Genomic DNA, 9,642 nt, shown 5'->3' on the forward strand with positions numbered 1-9,642 from the left:
CAAGGATCAAGCGTCTTTTAATTTCATGGCTGCAGTTACCACCTGCAGTGATTTTGGAATGCAAATAAATAAAATCTGTCATTGTTTCTATTGTTTCCCCATCTATTTGCCATGATCTTAGTTTTCTGAATGTTGAGTTTTAAGCCAACTTTTTCACTCTCCTCTTTCACTTTCATCAAGAGGCTCTTTAGTTCTCCTTCACTTTCTGCCATGAGGATGGTGTCATCTGCATATCTGAGGTTATTGATATTTCTCCTGGCAATGTTGATTCCAGTTTGTGCTTCAACCAGTCCAGCATTTCTCATGATGTATTCTGCATATAAGTTAAATAAGCAGGGTGACAAGATACAGCCTTGACGTTCTCCTTTCCTGATTTGGAACCAGTCTGTTGTTCAATGGTCAGTTCTAACTGTTGCTTCTTGACCTGCATACAGATTTCTCAGGAGGTGGGTCAGGTGGTCTGGTAATCCCATCTCTTTAAGAATTTTCCACAATTTGCTGTGATTCACACAGTCAAAGACTTTGGCATAGTCAGTAAAGCAGAGATAGATGTTTTTCTGGAACTCTCTTGCTTTTTCAATAATCCAGCAGATGTTGGCAATTTGAACTCTGGTTCCTCTGCCTTTTCTAAATACAGCTTGAACATCTGGAAGTTCACGGTTCACATAATGTTGAAGCCTGGCTTGGAGAATTTTGAGCATTACTTTACTAGCATGAGAGATGAGTACAATTGTGTAGTAGCTTGAGCATTCTTTGGCATTGCCTTTCTTTGAGATTGGAATGAAAACAGACATTTTCCAGTCCTGTGGCCACTGCTGAGTTTTCCAAATTTGCTGGCATATTGAGTGCAGCACTTTCACAGCACTATCTTTTAGGATTTGAAATACCTCAGCTGGAATTCCACTAGCTGTGTTCGTAGTGATGCTTCCTAAGGCCCCCTTGACTTTACATTCCAGGATGTCTGGCTCTAGGTGAGTGATCACACCATCGTGGTTATCTGGGTCATGAAAATCTTTTTTGTATAGCTCTTCTATATCCCAATACAAAATAAAAACTTAAACAAAATCAGTTGACCATATATATTGTGGGTCTATTTCTGGACTTTATACTATTTCACTGATCTATTTGTCAATACTTATCCCAATAGAGTACTATCTTTACATTAATATTCAGCTGTTTTGATTATTATAGTTTTATAATAAGTCCTGAAACTGTGTGTGTAAATCCTTCAACTTTGTTTTCTCTTGCTTTCAAAATTGTTTAGACCCTTGTAGATGTTTTGCCTTTCCATAAAAAATATTGATTCATCTTGACAATTTCTTCAAAAACATCTGCTGGGATTTGGGTTGAGATTTCCTTAATCAATAGGTCAATCTGGGGAGAATGGATATCTTAACACTGTGAGGTGAGCAGAAGTAACGCAGCTTAGATTAGGAGTAGACCTTCCTACTTGGTACCACTGTTTGCCAATTAGGACCAAGTAGCTTTCACTTAATACTGACCACTGTTTGCCAATTAGGAAATTAGGAACAGGGCGGAAACCCCCAGGAAAGTCCCGTGCGTGCGAAAGTATTGACCAATGAAATTGCTTTGCAAACGTGTAACCAATCCGCTTCTCACCCTATAAATTTGTGTAACAGCTTGGGCTCGGGGCTCTCTGACCCGCACCACTGCGTTGGTTGTAGGCGGAGAGTCCTGGCTCGAGTCAGTAATAAACTTCCCTTCCTGCGAGTTGCGTTGTCTTGGAGGCCTTCTCTCTTCCCGCTCGGGGATTCGGACATTGGGCATAACATTTGGGGGCTCGTCTGGGATCCCTTTACTGGGGGAAGAGAACACTTCCAGGACAGAGGGGAAGGATAGATAATAGCACCGGTGCTTAGGAAAACTTAGGGGGCCCGAAAACCCAGCGCTGTGTTGTCAGCTGTCCGTGTGTTTCTCTTTGGCTCTCCATGTTTGTGTGTGTGCCGGCATTGTCTCAGGCAGGACAGGAAATCCAGAGTAATTCCGGGGCCCTGCTGTAAAGCAGGAAGGTATCTGGCACAGGAAGTCCAGAGTAATTCCGGGGCCCTGCTGTGAAGCAGGAAGGTATCTGGCACAGGAGAAAGCTTTCTCCAGCCAGCGTAAGGCCGAGGCCAGTGAGCGCGCTGGAAGGCAGCCGGCTCTGTGGGAAGGAGAGTTCCTCTCCTGATCCCGAGTCTGGTCAGGGGGCCCAAAAACCCAGCGCTGTGTTGTCGGCTGACGTTTGTCTGTCCGTGTGTTTGTCTTCGGCTCTCCGTGTTTGTCCGTGTTTGTGTGTGTGCCGGCATTGTCTCTGGTCTCATTCCTACTCTTTTCAGGAGTTTCAGTGAACAGGCGAGCGGTTGTGGGGGCAATTGATGAGTCCCGGCCAGGGCTACACTCTGGCGGACTCTGAAGGCCCTACAATAAGTGAGCCTCAGTAACTAGAGCCCAACCAGGTGAACCTCTCCTTTCACTACGATTGTCAGCAGCTGTTGCAGGAGCGAATTCTGGCAGAAGTGTGGAAACGGGTCCCAGGGGCCGACGGGAGGCCAACCGCCCAGCCTCATCTCGTGGACGAGGGGTTTTCCTCTGTTGCAGCCTAACTGGGATTTTGAGCGAGCGGAAGGTAGGGAGCATCTCCGAGTGTACCACCAGACTCTGATGGCTGGCCTGCGGGCCACAGCAAGAAAGCCGACAAATTTGGCAAAGGTAAATTTAGTAAGGCAAGAGCCCACTGAGAGCCCGGCAGTCTTCCTAGAGAGGCTGATGGATTTATTGAAAGCAGCTGAAAAGGTATTTAATAATAGGGAGACCCCAGAAGAAAGGGAAGAACGAATTCAATGGGAGGAAAGGGAATTAGCTGAGAAGATCAGGAAGGAAGATAGAGAATATAGAATGAGGGAAAACTGGAAGAACCAGAGGGAGCTAGCCCAGATTCTTTTTGCGGGGATAAAAGCCGGAACAGAACTGAGGGAACCTCAAGACCCCTGGACAGGAGAAAAACAGAAACCAAAAAGGCAGGCCCTAAAGAAAGATAAGTGCGCCTACTGCAGAGAACAGGGGCACTGGAAACATGAGTGCCCTAAGAGGGATCTGAGGAGAGGTACGACCCAGAGAGAGAATCTCCCCTGGAACTCGAATTCTATATGCGGGGGAAGACAGTGACTAGGGGAGTCAAGACTCAGCACCCCTCCCCGAGTCCTGGGTATATGTTGGATAATTGCAGTCATGAGGAACTGGAAAATTCTGCTGCCTATTAGCCTGTCAAATGTAGACTTTGTACCTCTCTATGGTGGAGATCAGACCCAGAAAGTTCTTGCTCTTTTGCACCTGAGGACTCACTCACAGCTGTGGCACTTTGCCTTGCTGATCAGTGGTGGGCTATTGATGATATTGTGGAAACATCTGTCCCTTCTAGAGAGGGGCTTAAGCAGGTGAGAACTCTTGGGGAGAGAGTGGTTAAAGCAGGAAATGGAGAGAAATGAGATCCCATTCCTGTGTCATAGCAGTACTGATTATGCTAAGATTTTGTGGAAGAAAAGAGAAGCCATTGGGTTTTATTCAGTTAAGCCTACAGAGCTGGGAGAATGACAGTCATGGATGGACTTGGATCCCTAGCCTTAAGAGATGAATAAATACCCGTTGGCCTGGGCTGAAATGGCAGGGATGGGACTGGCCAAACAGACATCTGGTCGTCATCGAGCTAAAGGCCTAGGCAACTCCTGAGGGTGAGATAGTACCCCATGAGCCAGGAAGCTCGGTGGAGGATCACTCCCCACATTCGACGTCTCATGGATGCCGGAATTCTCAAGCGGTGTCAATCCCCTTGGAACACCCCCTTACTGCCGGTGAAGAAGCCAGGGGGGATAGATTACCTGAGAGAAGTCAACAAACGGGTGAGTGACATACACCCCACTGTCTCTAACCCGTATACCCTCCTGAGCAGTTTGCTGCCTGAGTACACTTGGTACACTGTGTTGGACTTGAAAGATGCCTTTTTCAGCCTACCCTTGGCGGCCCAGAGCCAGGAGATATTTGCCTTTGAGTGGACCGAGGGGGAAGGCCAACCGGTAATCCCACAGAGGTTCAAGAGGCGCTGAGTGAGGACCTCTACGAATATCGGACTTGCCACCCAGAGGTCCTTCTGCTACACAATTAATAGCCCGGCAAGAGGTCACCTGTTTGGGGTATAAGATCAGGCAGGGGCAAAGGTGGCTAACCCAGACCATGAAGGCCCAAGACCCCCCGCCAGGTGAGAGAGTTTCTGAGGACTGTTGGATATTTCAGACTGTGGATCATGGGGTTTGCTGAGAAGGCCTGGCCCTTGTATGAGGGAAGTAAAGAGACCCCAAACTGGACTTGGACTGAGCCAATGAAACAGGCTTTCCAGACACTCAGACGGGCCCTACTAGAAGCCCCAGCCCTTGCCCTGCCTAACCCAAATAAGCCATTCCAGCTGTTTGTAGCTCCATGATTGCAGCAAGATACTGGCTGAGGCCCTGGCAGCACGAAAAGACTTAACTGATGTACCCCTAGACAACAGTGAGCTAGTATGGTTCACTGATGGGAGCAGCTATGTAAAAGATGGGCAAAGGAAAGCGGGAGCCGCTGCGGTAGAAGAGTACAGTTGTGAATATGGCTCCGCGAAGTTTTATGCACTGTGTGGCTTTGGTGGGGTCTTAAGTTGTGGTCTGACACACACTGCTGTTGTTCCTCTGGATTTAGTGAAATGCCGTATGCAGGTGGACCCACAGAAGTACAAGGGCATTCTTAATGGATTTTCAGTTACTCTCAAAGAGAATGGTTTCTGTGGTTTGGCCAAAGGATGGGCCCCGACCCTCATTGGCTACTCCCTGCAGGGGCTCTGCAAGTTTGGCTTTTATGAAGTACATGCTTGGAGAGGAAAATGCCTATCTGTGGCGCACATCACTGTATTTGGCTGCCTCTTGACAGTGCTGAATTCTTTGCTGACATTGCTCTGGCTCCTATGGAAGCTGCTAAGGTTTGAATTCAAACCCAACCAGGTTATGCTAACACTCTGAGGGATGCAGCTCCCAAAATGTATAAGGAAGAAGGCTTAAAGGCGTTCTACAAGGGGGTTGCTCCTCTTTGGATGAGACAGATACCATACACCATGATGAAGTTTGCCTGCTTTGAATGTACTGTTGCTGATTCCGTGGTATCTGTGTTGCATAAAGAGAAGGGTAGCAATGCCTCTCAGGTCCTCAAGAGACTTGGATTTAGAGGTGTACGGAAGGGACTCTTTGCCCGTATCATCATGATCAGCACTCTGACTGCACTACAGTGGTTTATCTATGATTTTGTGAAGGTCTACTTCAGGCTCCCTCGCCCTCCTCCCCCTGAGATGCCAGAGTCTCTGAAGAAGAAGCTTGGGTACACTCAGTAGATAAATGAAAGCAAATATGGACTGAATCTGCGTGTTGATCAGTGTTTGAGGAAAATGCAACTGGAAGAGAGATAAAAGCAGCACACAGGAACGAGGCACCGAGGGGAAGAGCCAGGGCAACACTGGGAGATAGATTTCACTGAGGTAAGGCCAGGCAAATATGGGTATCGCTATATGTTGGTTCTGGCAGATACCTTCTCAGGGTGGGTGGAAGCCTTCCCCGCTAAGGGATAGACAGCAATAGTGGTTGCTAAAAAGATCTTAGAGGAGATAATGCTTATGTATGGGCTGCCGGTGACTATAGGCTCTGATAACAGACCTGCCTTTGTGAGCCAGATTGTACAAGGGCTGGCCCAAGCTCTGGGGACAAAATGGAAGTTACATTGTGAATATAATCCCCAGAGCTCAGGACAGGTTGAGAGAATGAATCGGACCCTAAAAGAAACTTTGACAAAGTTGGCAATAGAGACTGGCAGGGACTGGGTGACCCTCCTTCCCTTCGCACTCTTTCAGGCACGTAACACCCCTTATAAGCTGCCCTTTTGAGATTCTGTATGGACGACCCCCTCCTGTGTGTATTAAAACCTAGATGGAAAGGCCCTTATGTTCTCCTTACCACTCCTACTGCTGTCAAGTTCGACAGGATTGGACCCTGGGTTCACTGCAATCACCTGCGGCAAGCCACACCAGAAGAACAGGAAAAAGCACGAGAAGAATGGAAGGCGGGTCCTCACCCGTCAAATCCTTTGAAACTGAAACTCATCAGCTGGGAGGTCTCCTAATTCTCCTGCTGATTATGGCAGGAGCTGAAGCTGTGTAACCTCTTGTGATGGGCCCCGGGAATGGGACGTAGGAAACACAGATTTGGTAACCCCAAGTGTGGCACAACCTGCAGGGCCAAGTACCTCAGATATGGGTGAACCAAGCTTTACTATCTCTGCAAGGCCAAGGGCTTTCCTCCCTACGAGCTGCTGTAGATGAAGAGAATCAATCAGTCATTTAGAGAAGTCTTTGACTTCCTTGTCTGAGGTGGTCTTGATCAGAAAGAGAGAACGGGAAGCCCAGCAGAAATGGTTTGAGTCTTGTTTTCAACACTCCCCCTGGCTGACTACCTTAATTTCCACCCTCCTGGGTCCACTTATAGTGTCAGTGGCCCAAGATGGAAAAGAGGAAGATTCCTCTACTTGAACAACAGACAGGTGGGAATGTGAGGCGAGCAGAACTAATGCAGCTTAGATTAGGAGTAGACCTTCCTACTTGGTACCACTGTTTGCCAATTAGGACCAATTAGCTTTCACTTAATACTGACCACTGTTTGCCAATTAGGAAATTAGGAACGGGGCGGAAACCCCCAGGAAAGTCCCGAGTGCGCGAAAGTATTGACCAATGAAATTGCTTTGCAAACGTGTAACCAATCCACTTCTCACCCTATAAATTTGTGTAACAGCTTGGGCTCGGGGCTCTCTGACCCGCACCACTGCGTTGGTTGTAGGCGGAGAGTCCTGGCTCGAGTCAGTAATAACTTCCCTTCCTGCGAGGTGCATTGTCTTGGAGAGCTTCTCTCTTTCCGCTCGGGGATTCAGACATCGGGCATAACAAACACTATTTAGTCATCTGATGCATTAACATTCTACCTGGACTTTGCTTACACCATTCCTATACATTAAAGTTTTTGCCTTTCAGCCAAAGCTAACTTTAACTACTACATCAATATAGGAATACGGGTAAAATGCCTAATTTCCAGATCATAAAGGGGGGAAATGAAAAAAATTTATTCAATCTCAAGAGAAAGAGAGACAGGAAAGAGAGAGGGAGGAAGGGAAAGAGAGAGGAAGGACAAGTAAAGAGAGAAATAGTCATCACTGAAAGCATAAAATGTGGTGGTGGAAATAAATATAAAGTCATGATAGTAAATATGAATGGGCAACCAGTTGGGCAAACTAGAATGTACTGATGGCTTCCTCCACCAGAAAAAAAAAATGACTAAGAAACTACACGAGCAAGAGAGGAAAGTGGAGTTCAGAAACTAACCAAAAAGCAAGACAGAACGCGGGAAGATGAAAGCATGACTTGAGTTGGTATCCGAGGGTGAGTGAAAAGGTAAGTGGTGGGAGCCTGGGGCTGCCAGACACAGAAGTAAAGCACTGACTGGGATGCAGTTCCTCCCCACAACCTCCTAGGGATCCTCTTTGCTTGTCTCTTCACTGCAGAACTTAATGGAAACAATCCACACAGCAAACCAACTGTCCAAGGTGTAAAATTAGGGAAGCATATATACATACCTGCTGGGCTTCCCAGGTAGCACAGTGCTAAAGAATCTGCCTGCAATGCAAGAGACACAGGTTTGATCCCCAGGTTGGGACGACCCCCTAGAAAAGGAAATGGCAACCCACTCCAATATTCTTGCCTGGAAAATTCCATGGACAGAGGAGCCTGGCGGGCTACAGTCCATAGGATCACAGAGTGGGACACAACTGAGCGCATGCGCGCCCGGGCGTGCGCGCGCGCGCGCGCACACACACCCTGCTAGGGTGTGTAGTTGAGGAAAACAGGAGCCAATTGACCATCCACCCTCAAGTCTTAATTCCTTCACAGCTCATCTTCCAAAGCCCTAGAGCTGGGAGACAAAAACCTGTGACGACTGCCCCTTCCCAGTGCTCCTCTTCCCTACGGGTTTAAAGTGAAACGGCCACCAGCATTGTTGCCTGGCGCCATGATAGCACACCAGAGGGATCGTCTGTGGCTTGTGGAACTTGGACTCTCCTCACAGGCTGCCACCTTCACCCTCTTTTTAAATTCCACAGAACTGACACATTGGAGCCTGGCCTTCAATCCCTTTCTAATATATACACCTGGATCTTCAGCCAGTCCAGCTACCTCAAAAGAAATTCAACAAACTAGACTATATTTATCATCTGGAGCAGAATTATTAGACCTAATTTGAAAGAAATTCAGGGAATGTATTAAGGAGATAAAGGAAGATATTAGCCACTTGAAACAAGATTAAGAATCCATTTTTAAAAGAAGGAATATTATACATAAAATTTAAAATTGAACTAGAGGACAAGGTAATAAAAAATAGAATTGATAGAATTTAATCAAGAGTTGTGATAATGTAAACTGGACGTTCATATTAAGGAACTTTCAAAGCAGCAACAAGCAAGATGAAGAACTCAGATTGAAAGAATTCATAGAGCAACAAATAGAAGATATAAGAAAAAAATCCTTGTTTTAGAGAAATTTAAGAACATTAAACATAAAAAGAAAATTCTACAAGCTTCCACAGAGAAAGAAGAAATCAGTTCTGGAAAATTAAGTTAACGTTAGTTAGTGTGTTAAACGCTCAGTTGGGTCCAATTCTTTGCAATCTCATGGATTATAACCCACTAGTCTCCTCTGTCTGTGGAATCCTCCAGGCAAGAATTCTGCAGTGAGTTGCCATTCACTCTTCCAGGGGATATTCCCAACCCAGGGATTGAACATGGGTCTCCCACACTGCAGGCAGATTCTTTACCATTTAAGCCACCAGGGAAGTCCTAAAAAATAAGAATCAAGTACAAAGAGATAGCACCTCCCACCTATTAAAATGACTACCATCAAAAAAACAAGACACAAGCGTTGGTGAGGATGTGCAGAAAAGAGAAATTTCATACACACGTGGTAGGAACAGAAATTAGTACAACCCCTATGGAACTCATCCAGGGTCTTCCCTGTAGCTCAAGTGGTAAAGAATCTGCTTGCAACACAGGAGACCCGGGTTCAATCCCTGGGCCAGGAAGATCCTTTGGCAAAGGGAATGGCAATCCACTCCAGTATTCTTGGCTGGAGAATCCCATGGACAGAGGAGCCTGGCAGGGTACAATCTGTGGGATCGCAAAGAGTTGGACGCAACTGAGCGACTAACACTGACACTATTGAAATCATTGTGGAGGTTCCTCAGAAAATGAAAAATCAACTATCATATGATCTAGTAACCCCACTTCTGGGTCTATACACAAAACAAATAAAAACAGGATCTCAAAGAGCTATCTGCACACTCATGTTCATTGCAGCATTAATCCTGATAGCCAAGATATGAAAACAACCTAAGTGTCTGTCAACAGATTAATGCATTAAATATATATGTATGTATGTATATATGTGTGTGTGTGTGTGTAAAATGGAATATATTCAGCATGAAAATTAAGGAATCCTGCCATGTATTCCCTACGTGGCCCTACATGGATGGATCTTGA

General features: G+C 46.2%; 1 pseudogene; it reads left to right on the forward strand.

The window, feature by feature from the left end:
- Positions 1–4,227: 4,227 nt before the first annotated feature.
- On the forward strand, positions 4,228–5,461 carry LOC122687112 (annotated as a pseudogene).
- Positions 5,462–9,642: the final 4,181 nt, after the last annotated feature.

This window comes from Cervus elaphus, chromosome 30 (genome assembly GCF_910594005.1).
Source record: "Cervus elaphus chromosome 30, mCerEla1.1, whole genome shotgun sequence".
In the NCBI taxonomy this organism is placed as follows: domain Eukaryota; kingdom Metazoa; phylum Chordata; class Mammalia; order Artiodactyla; family Cervidae; genus Cervus; species Cervus elaphus.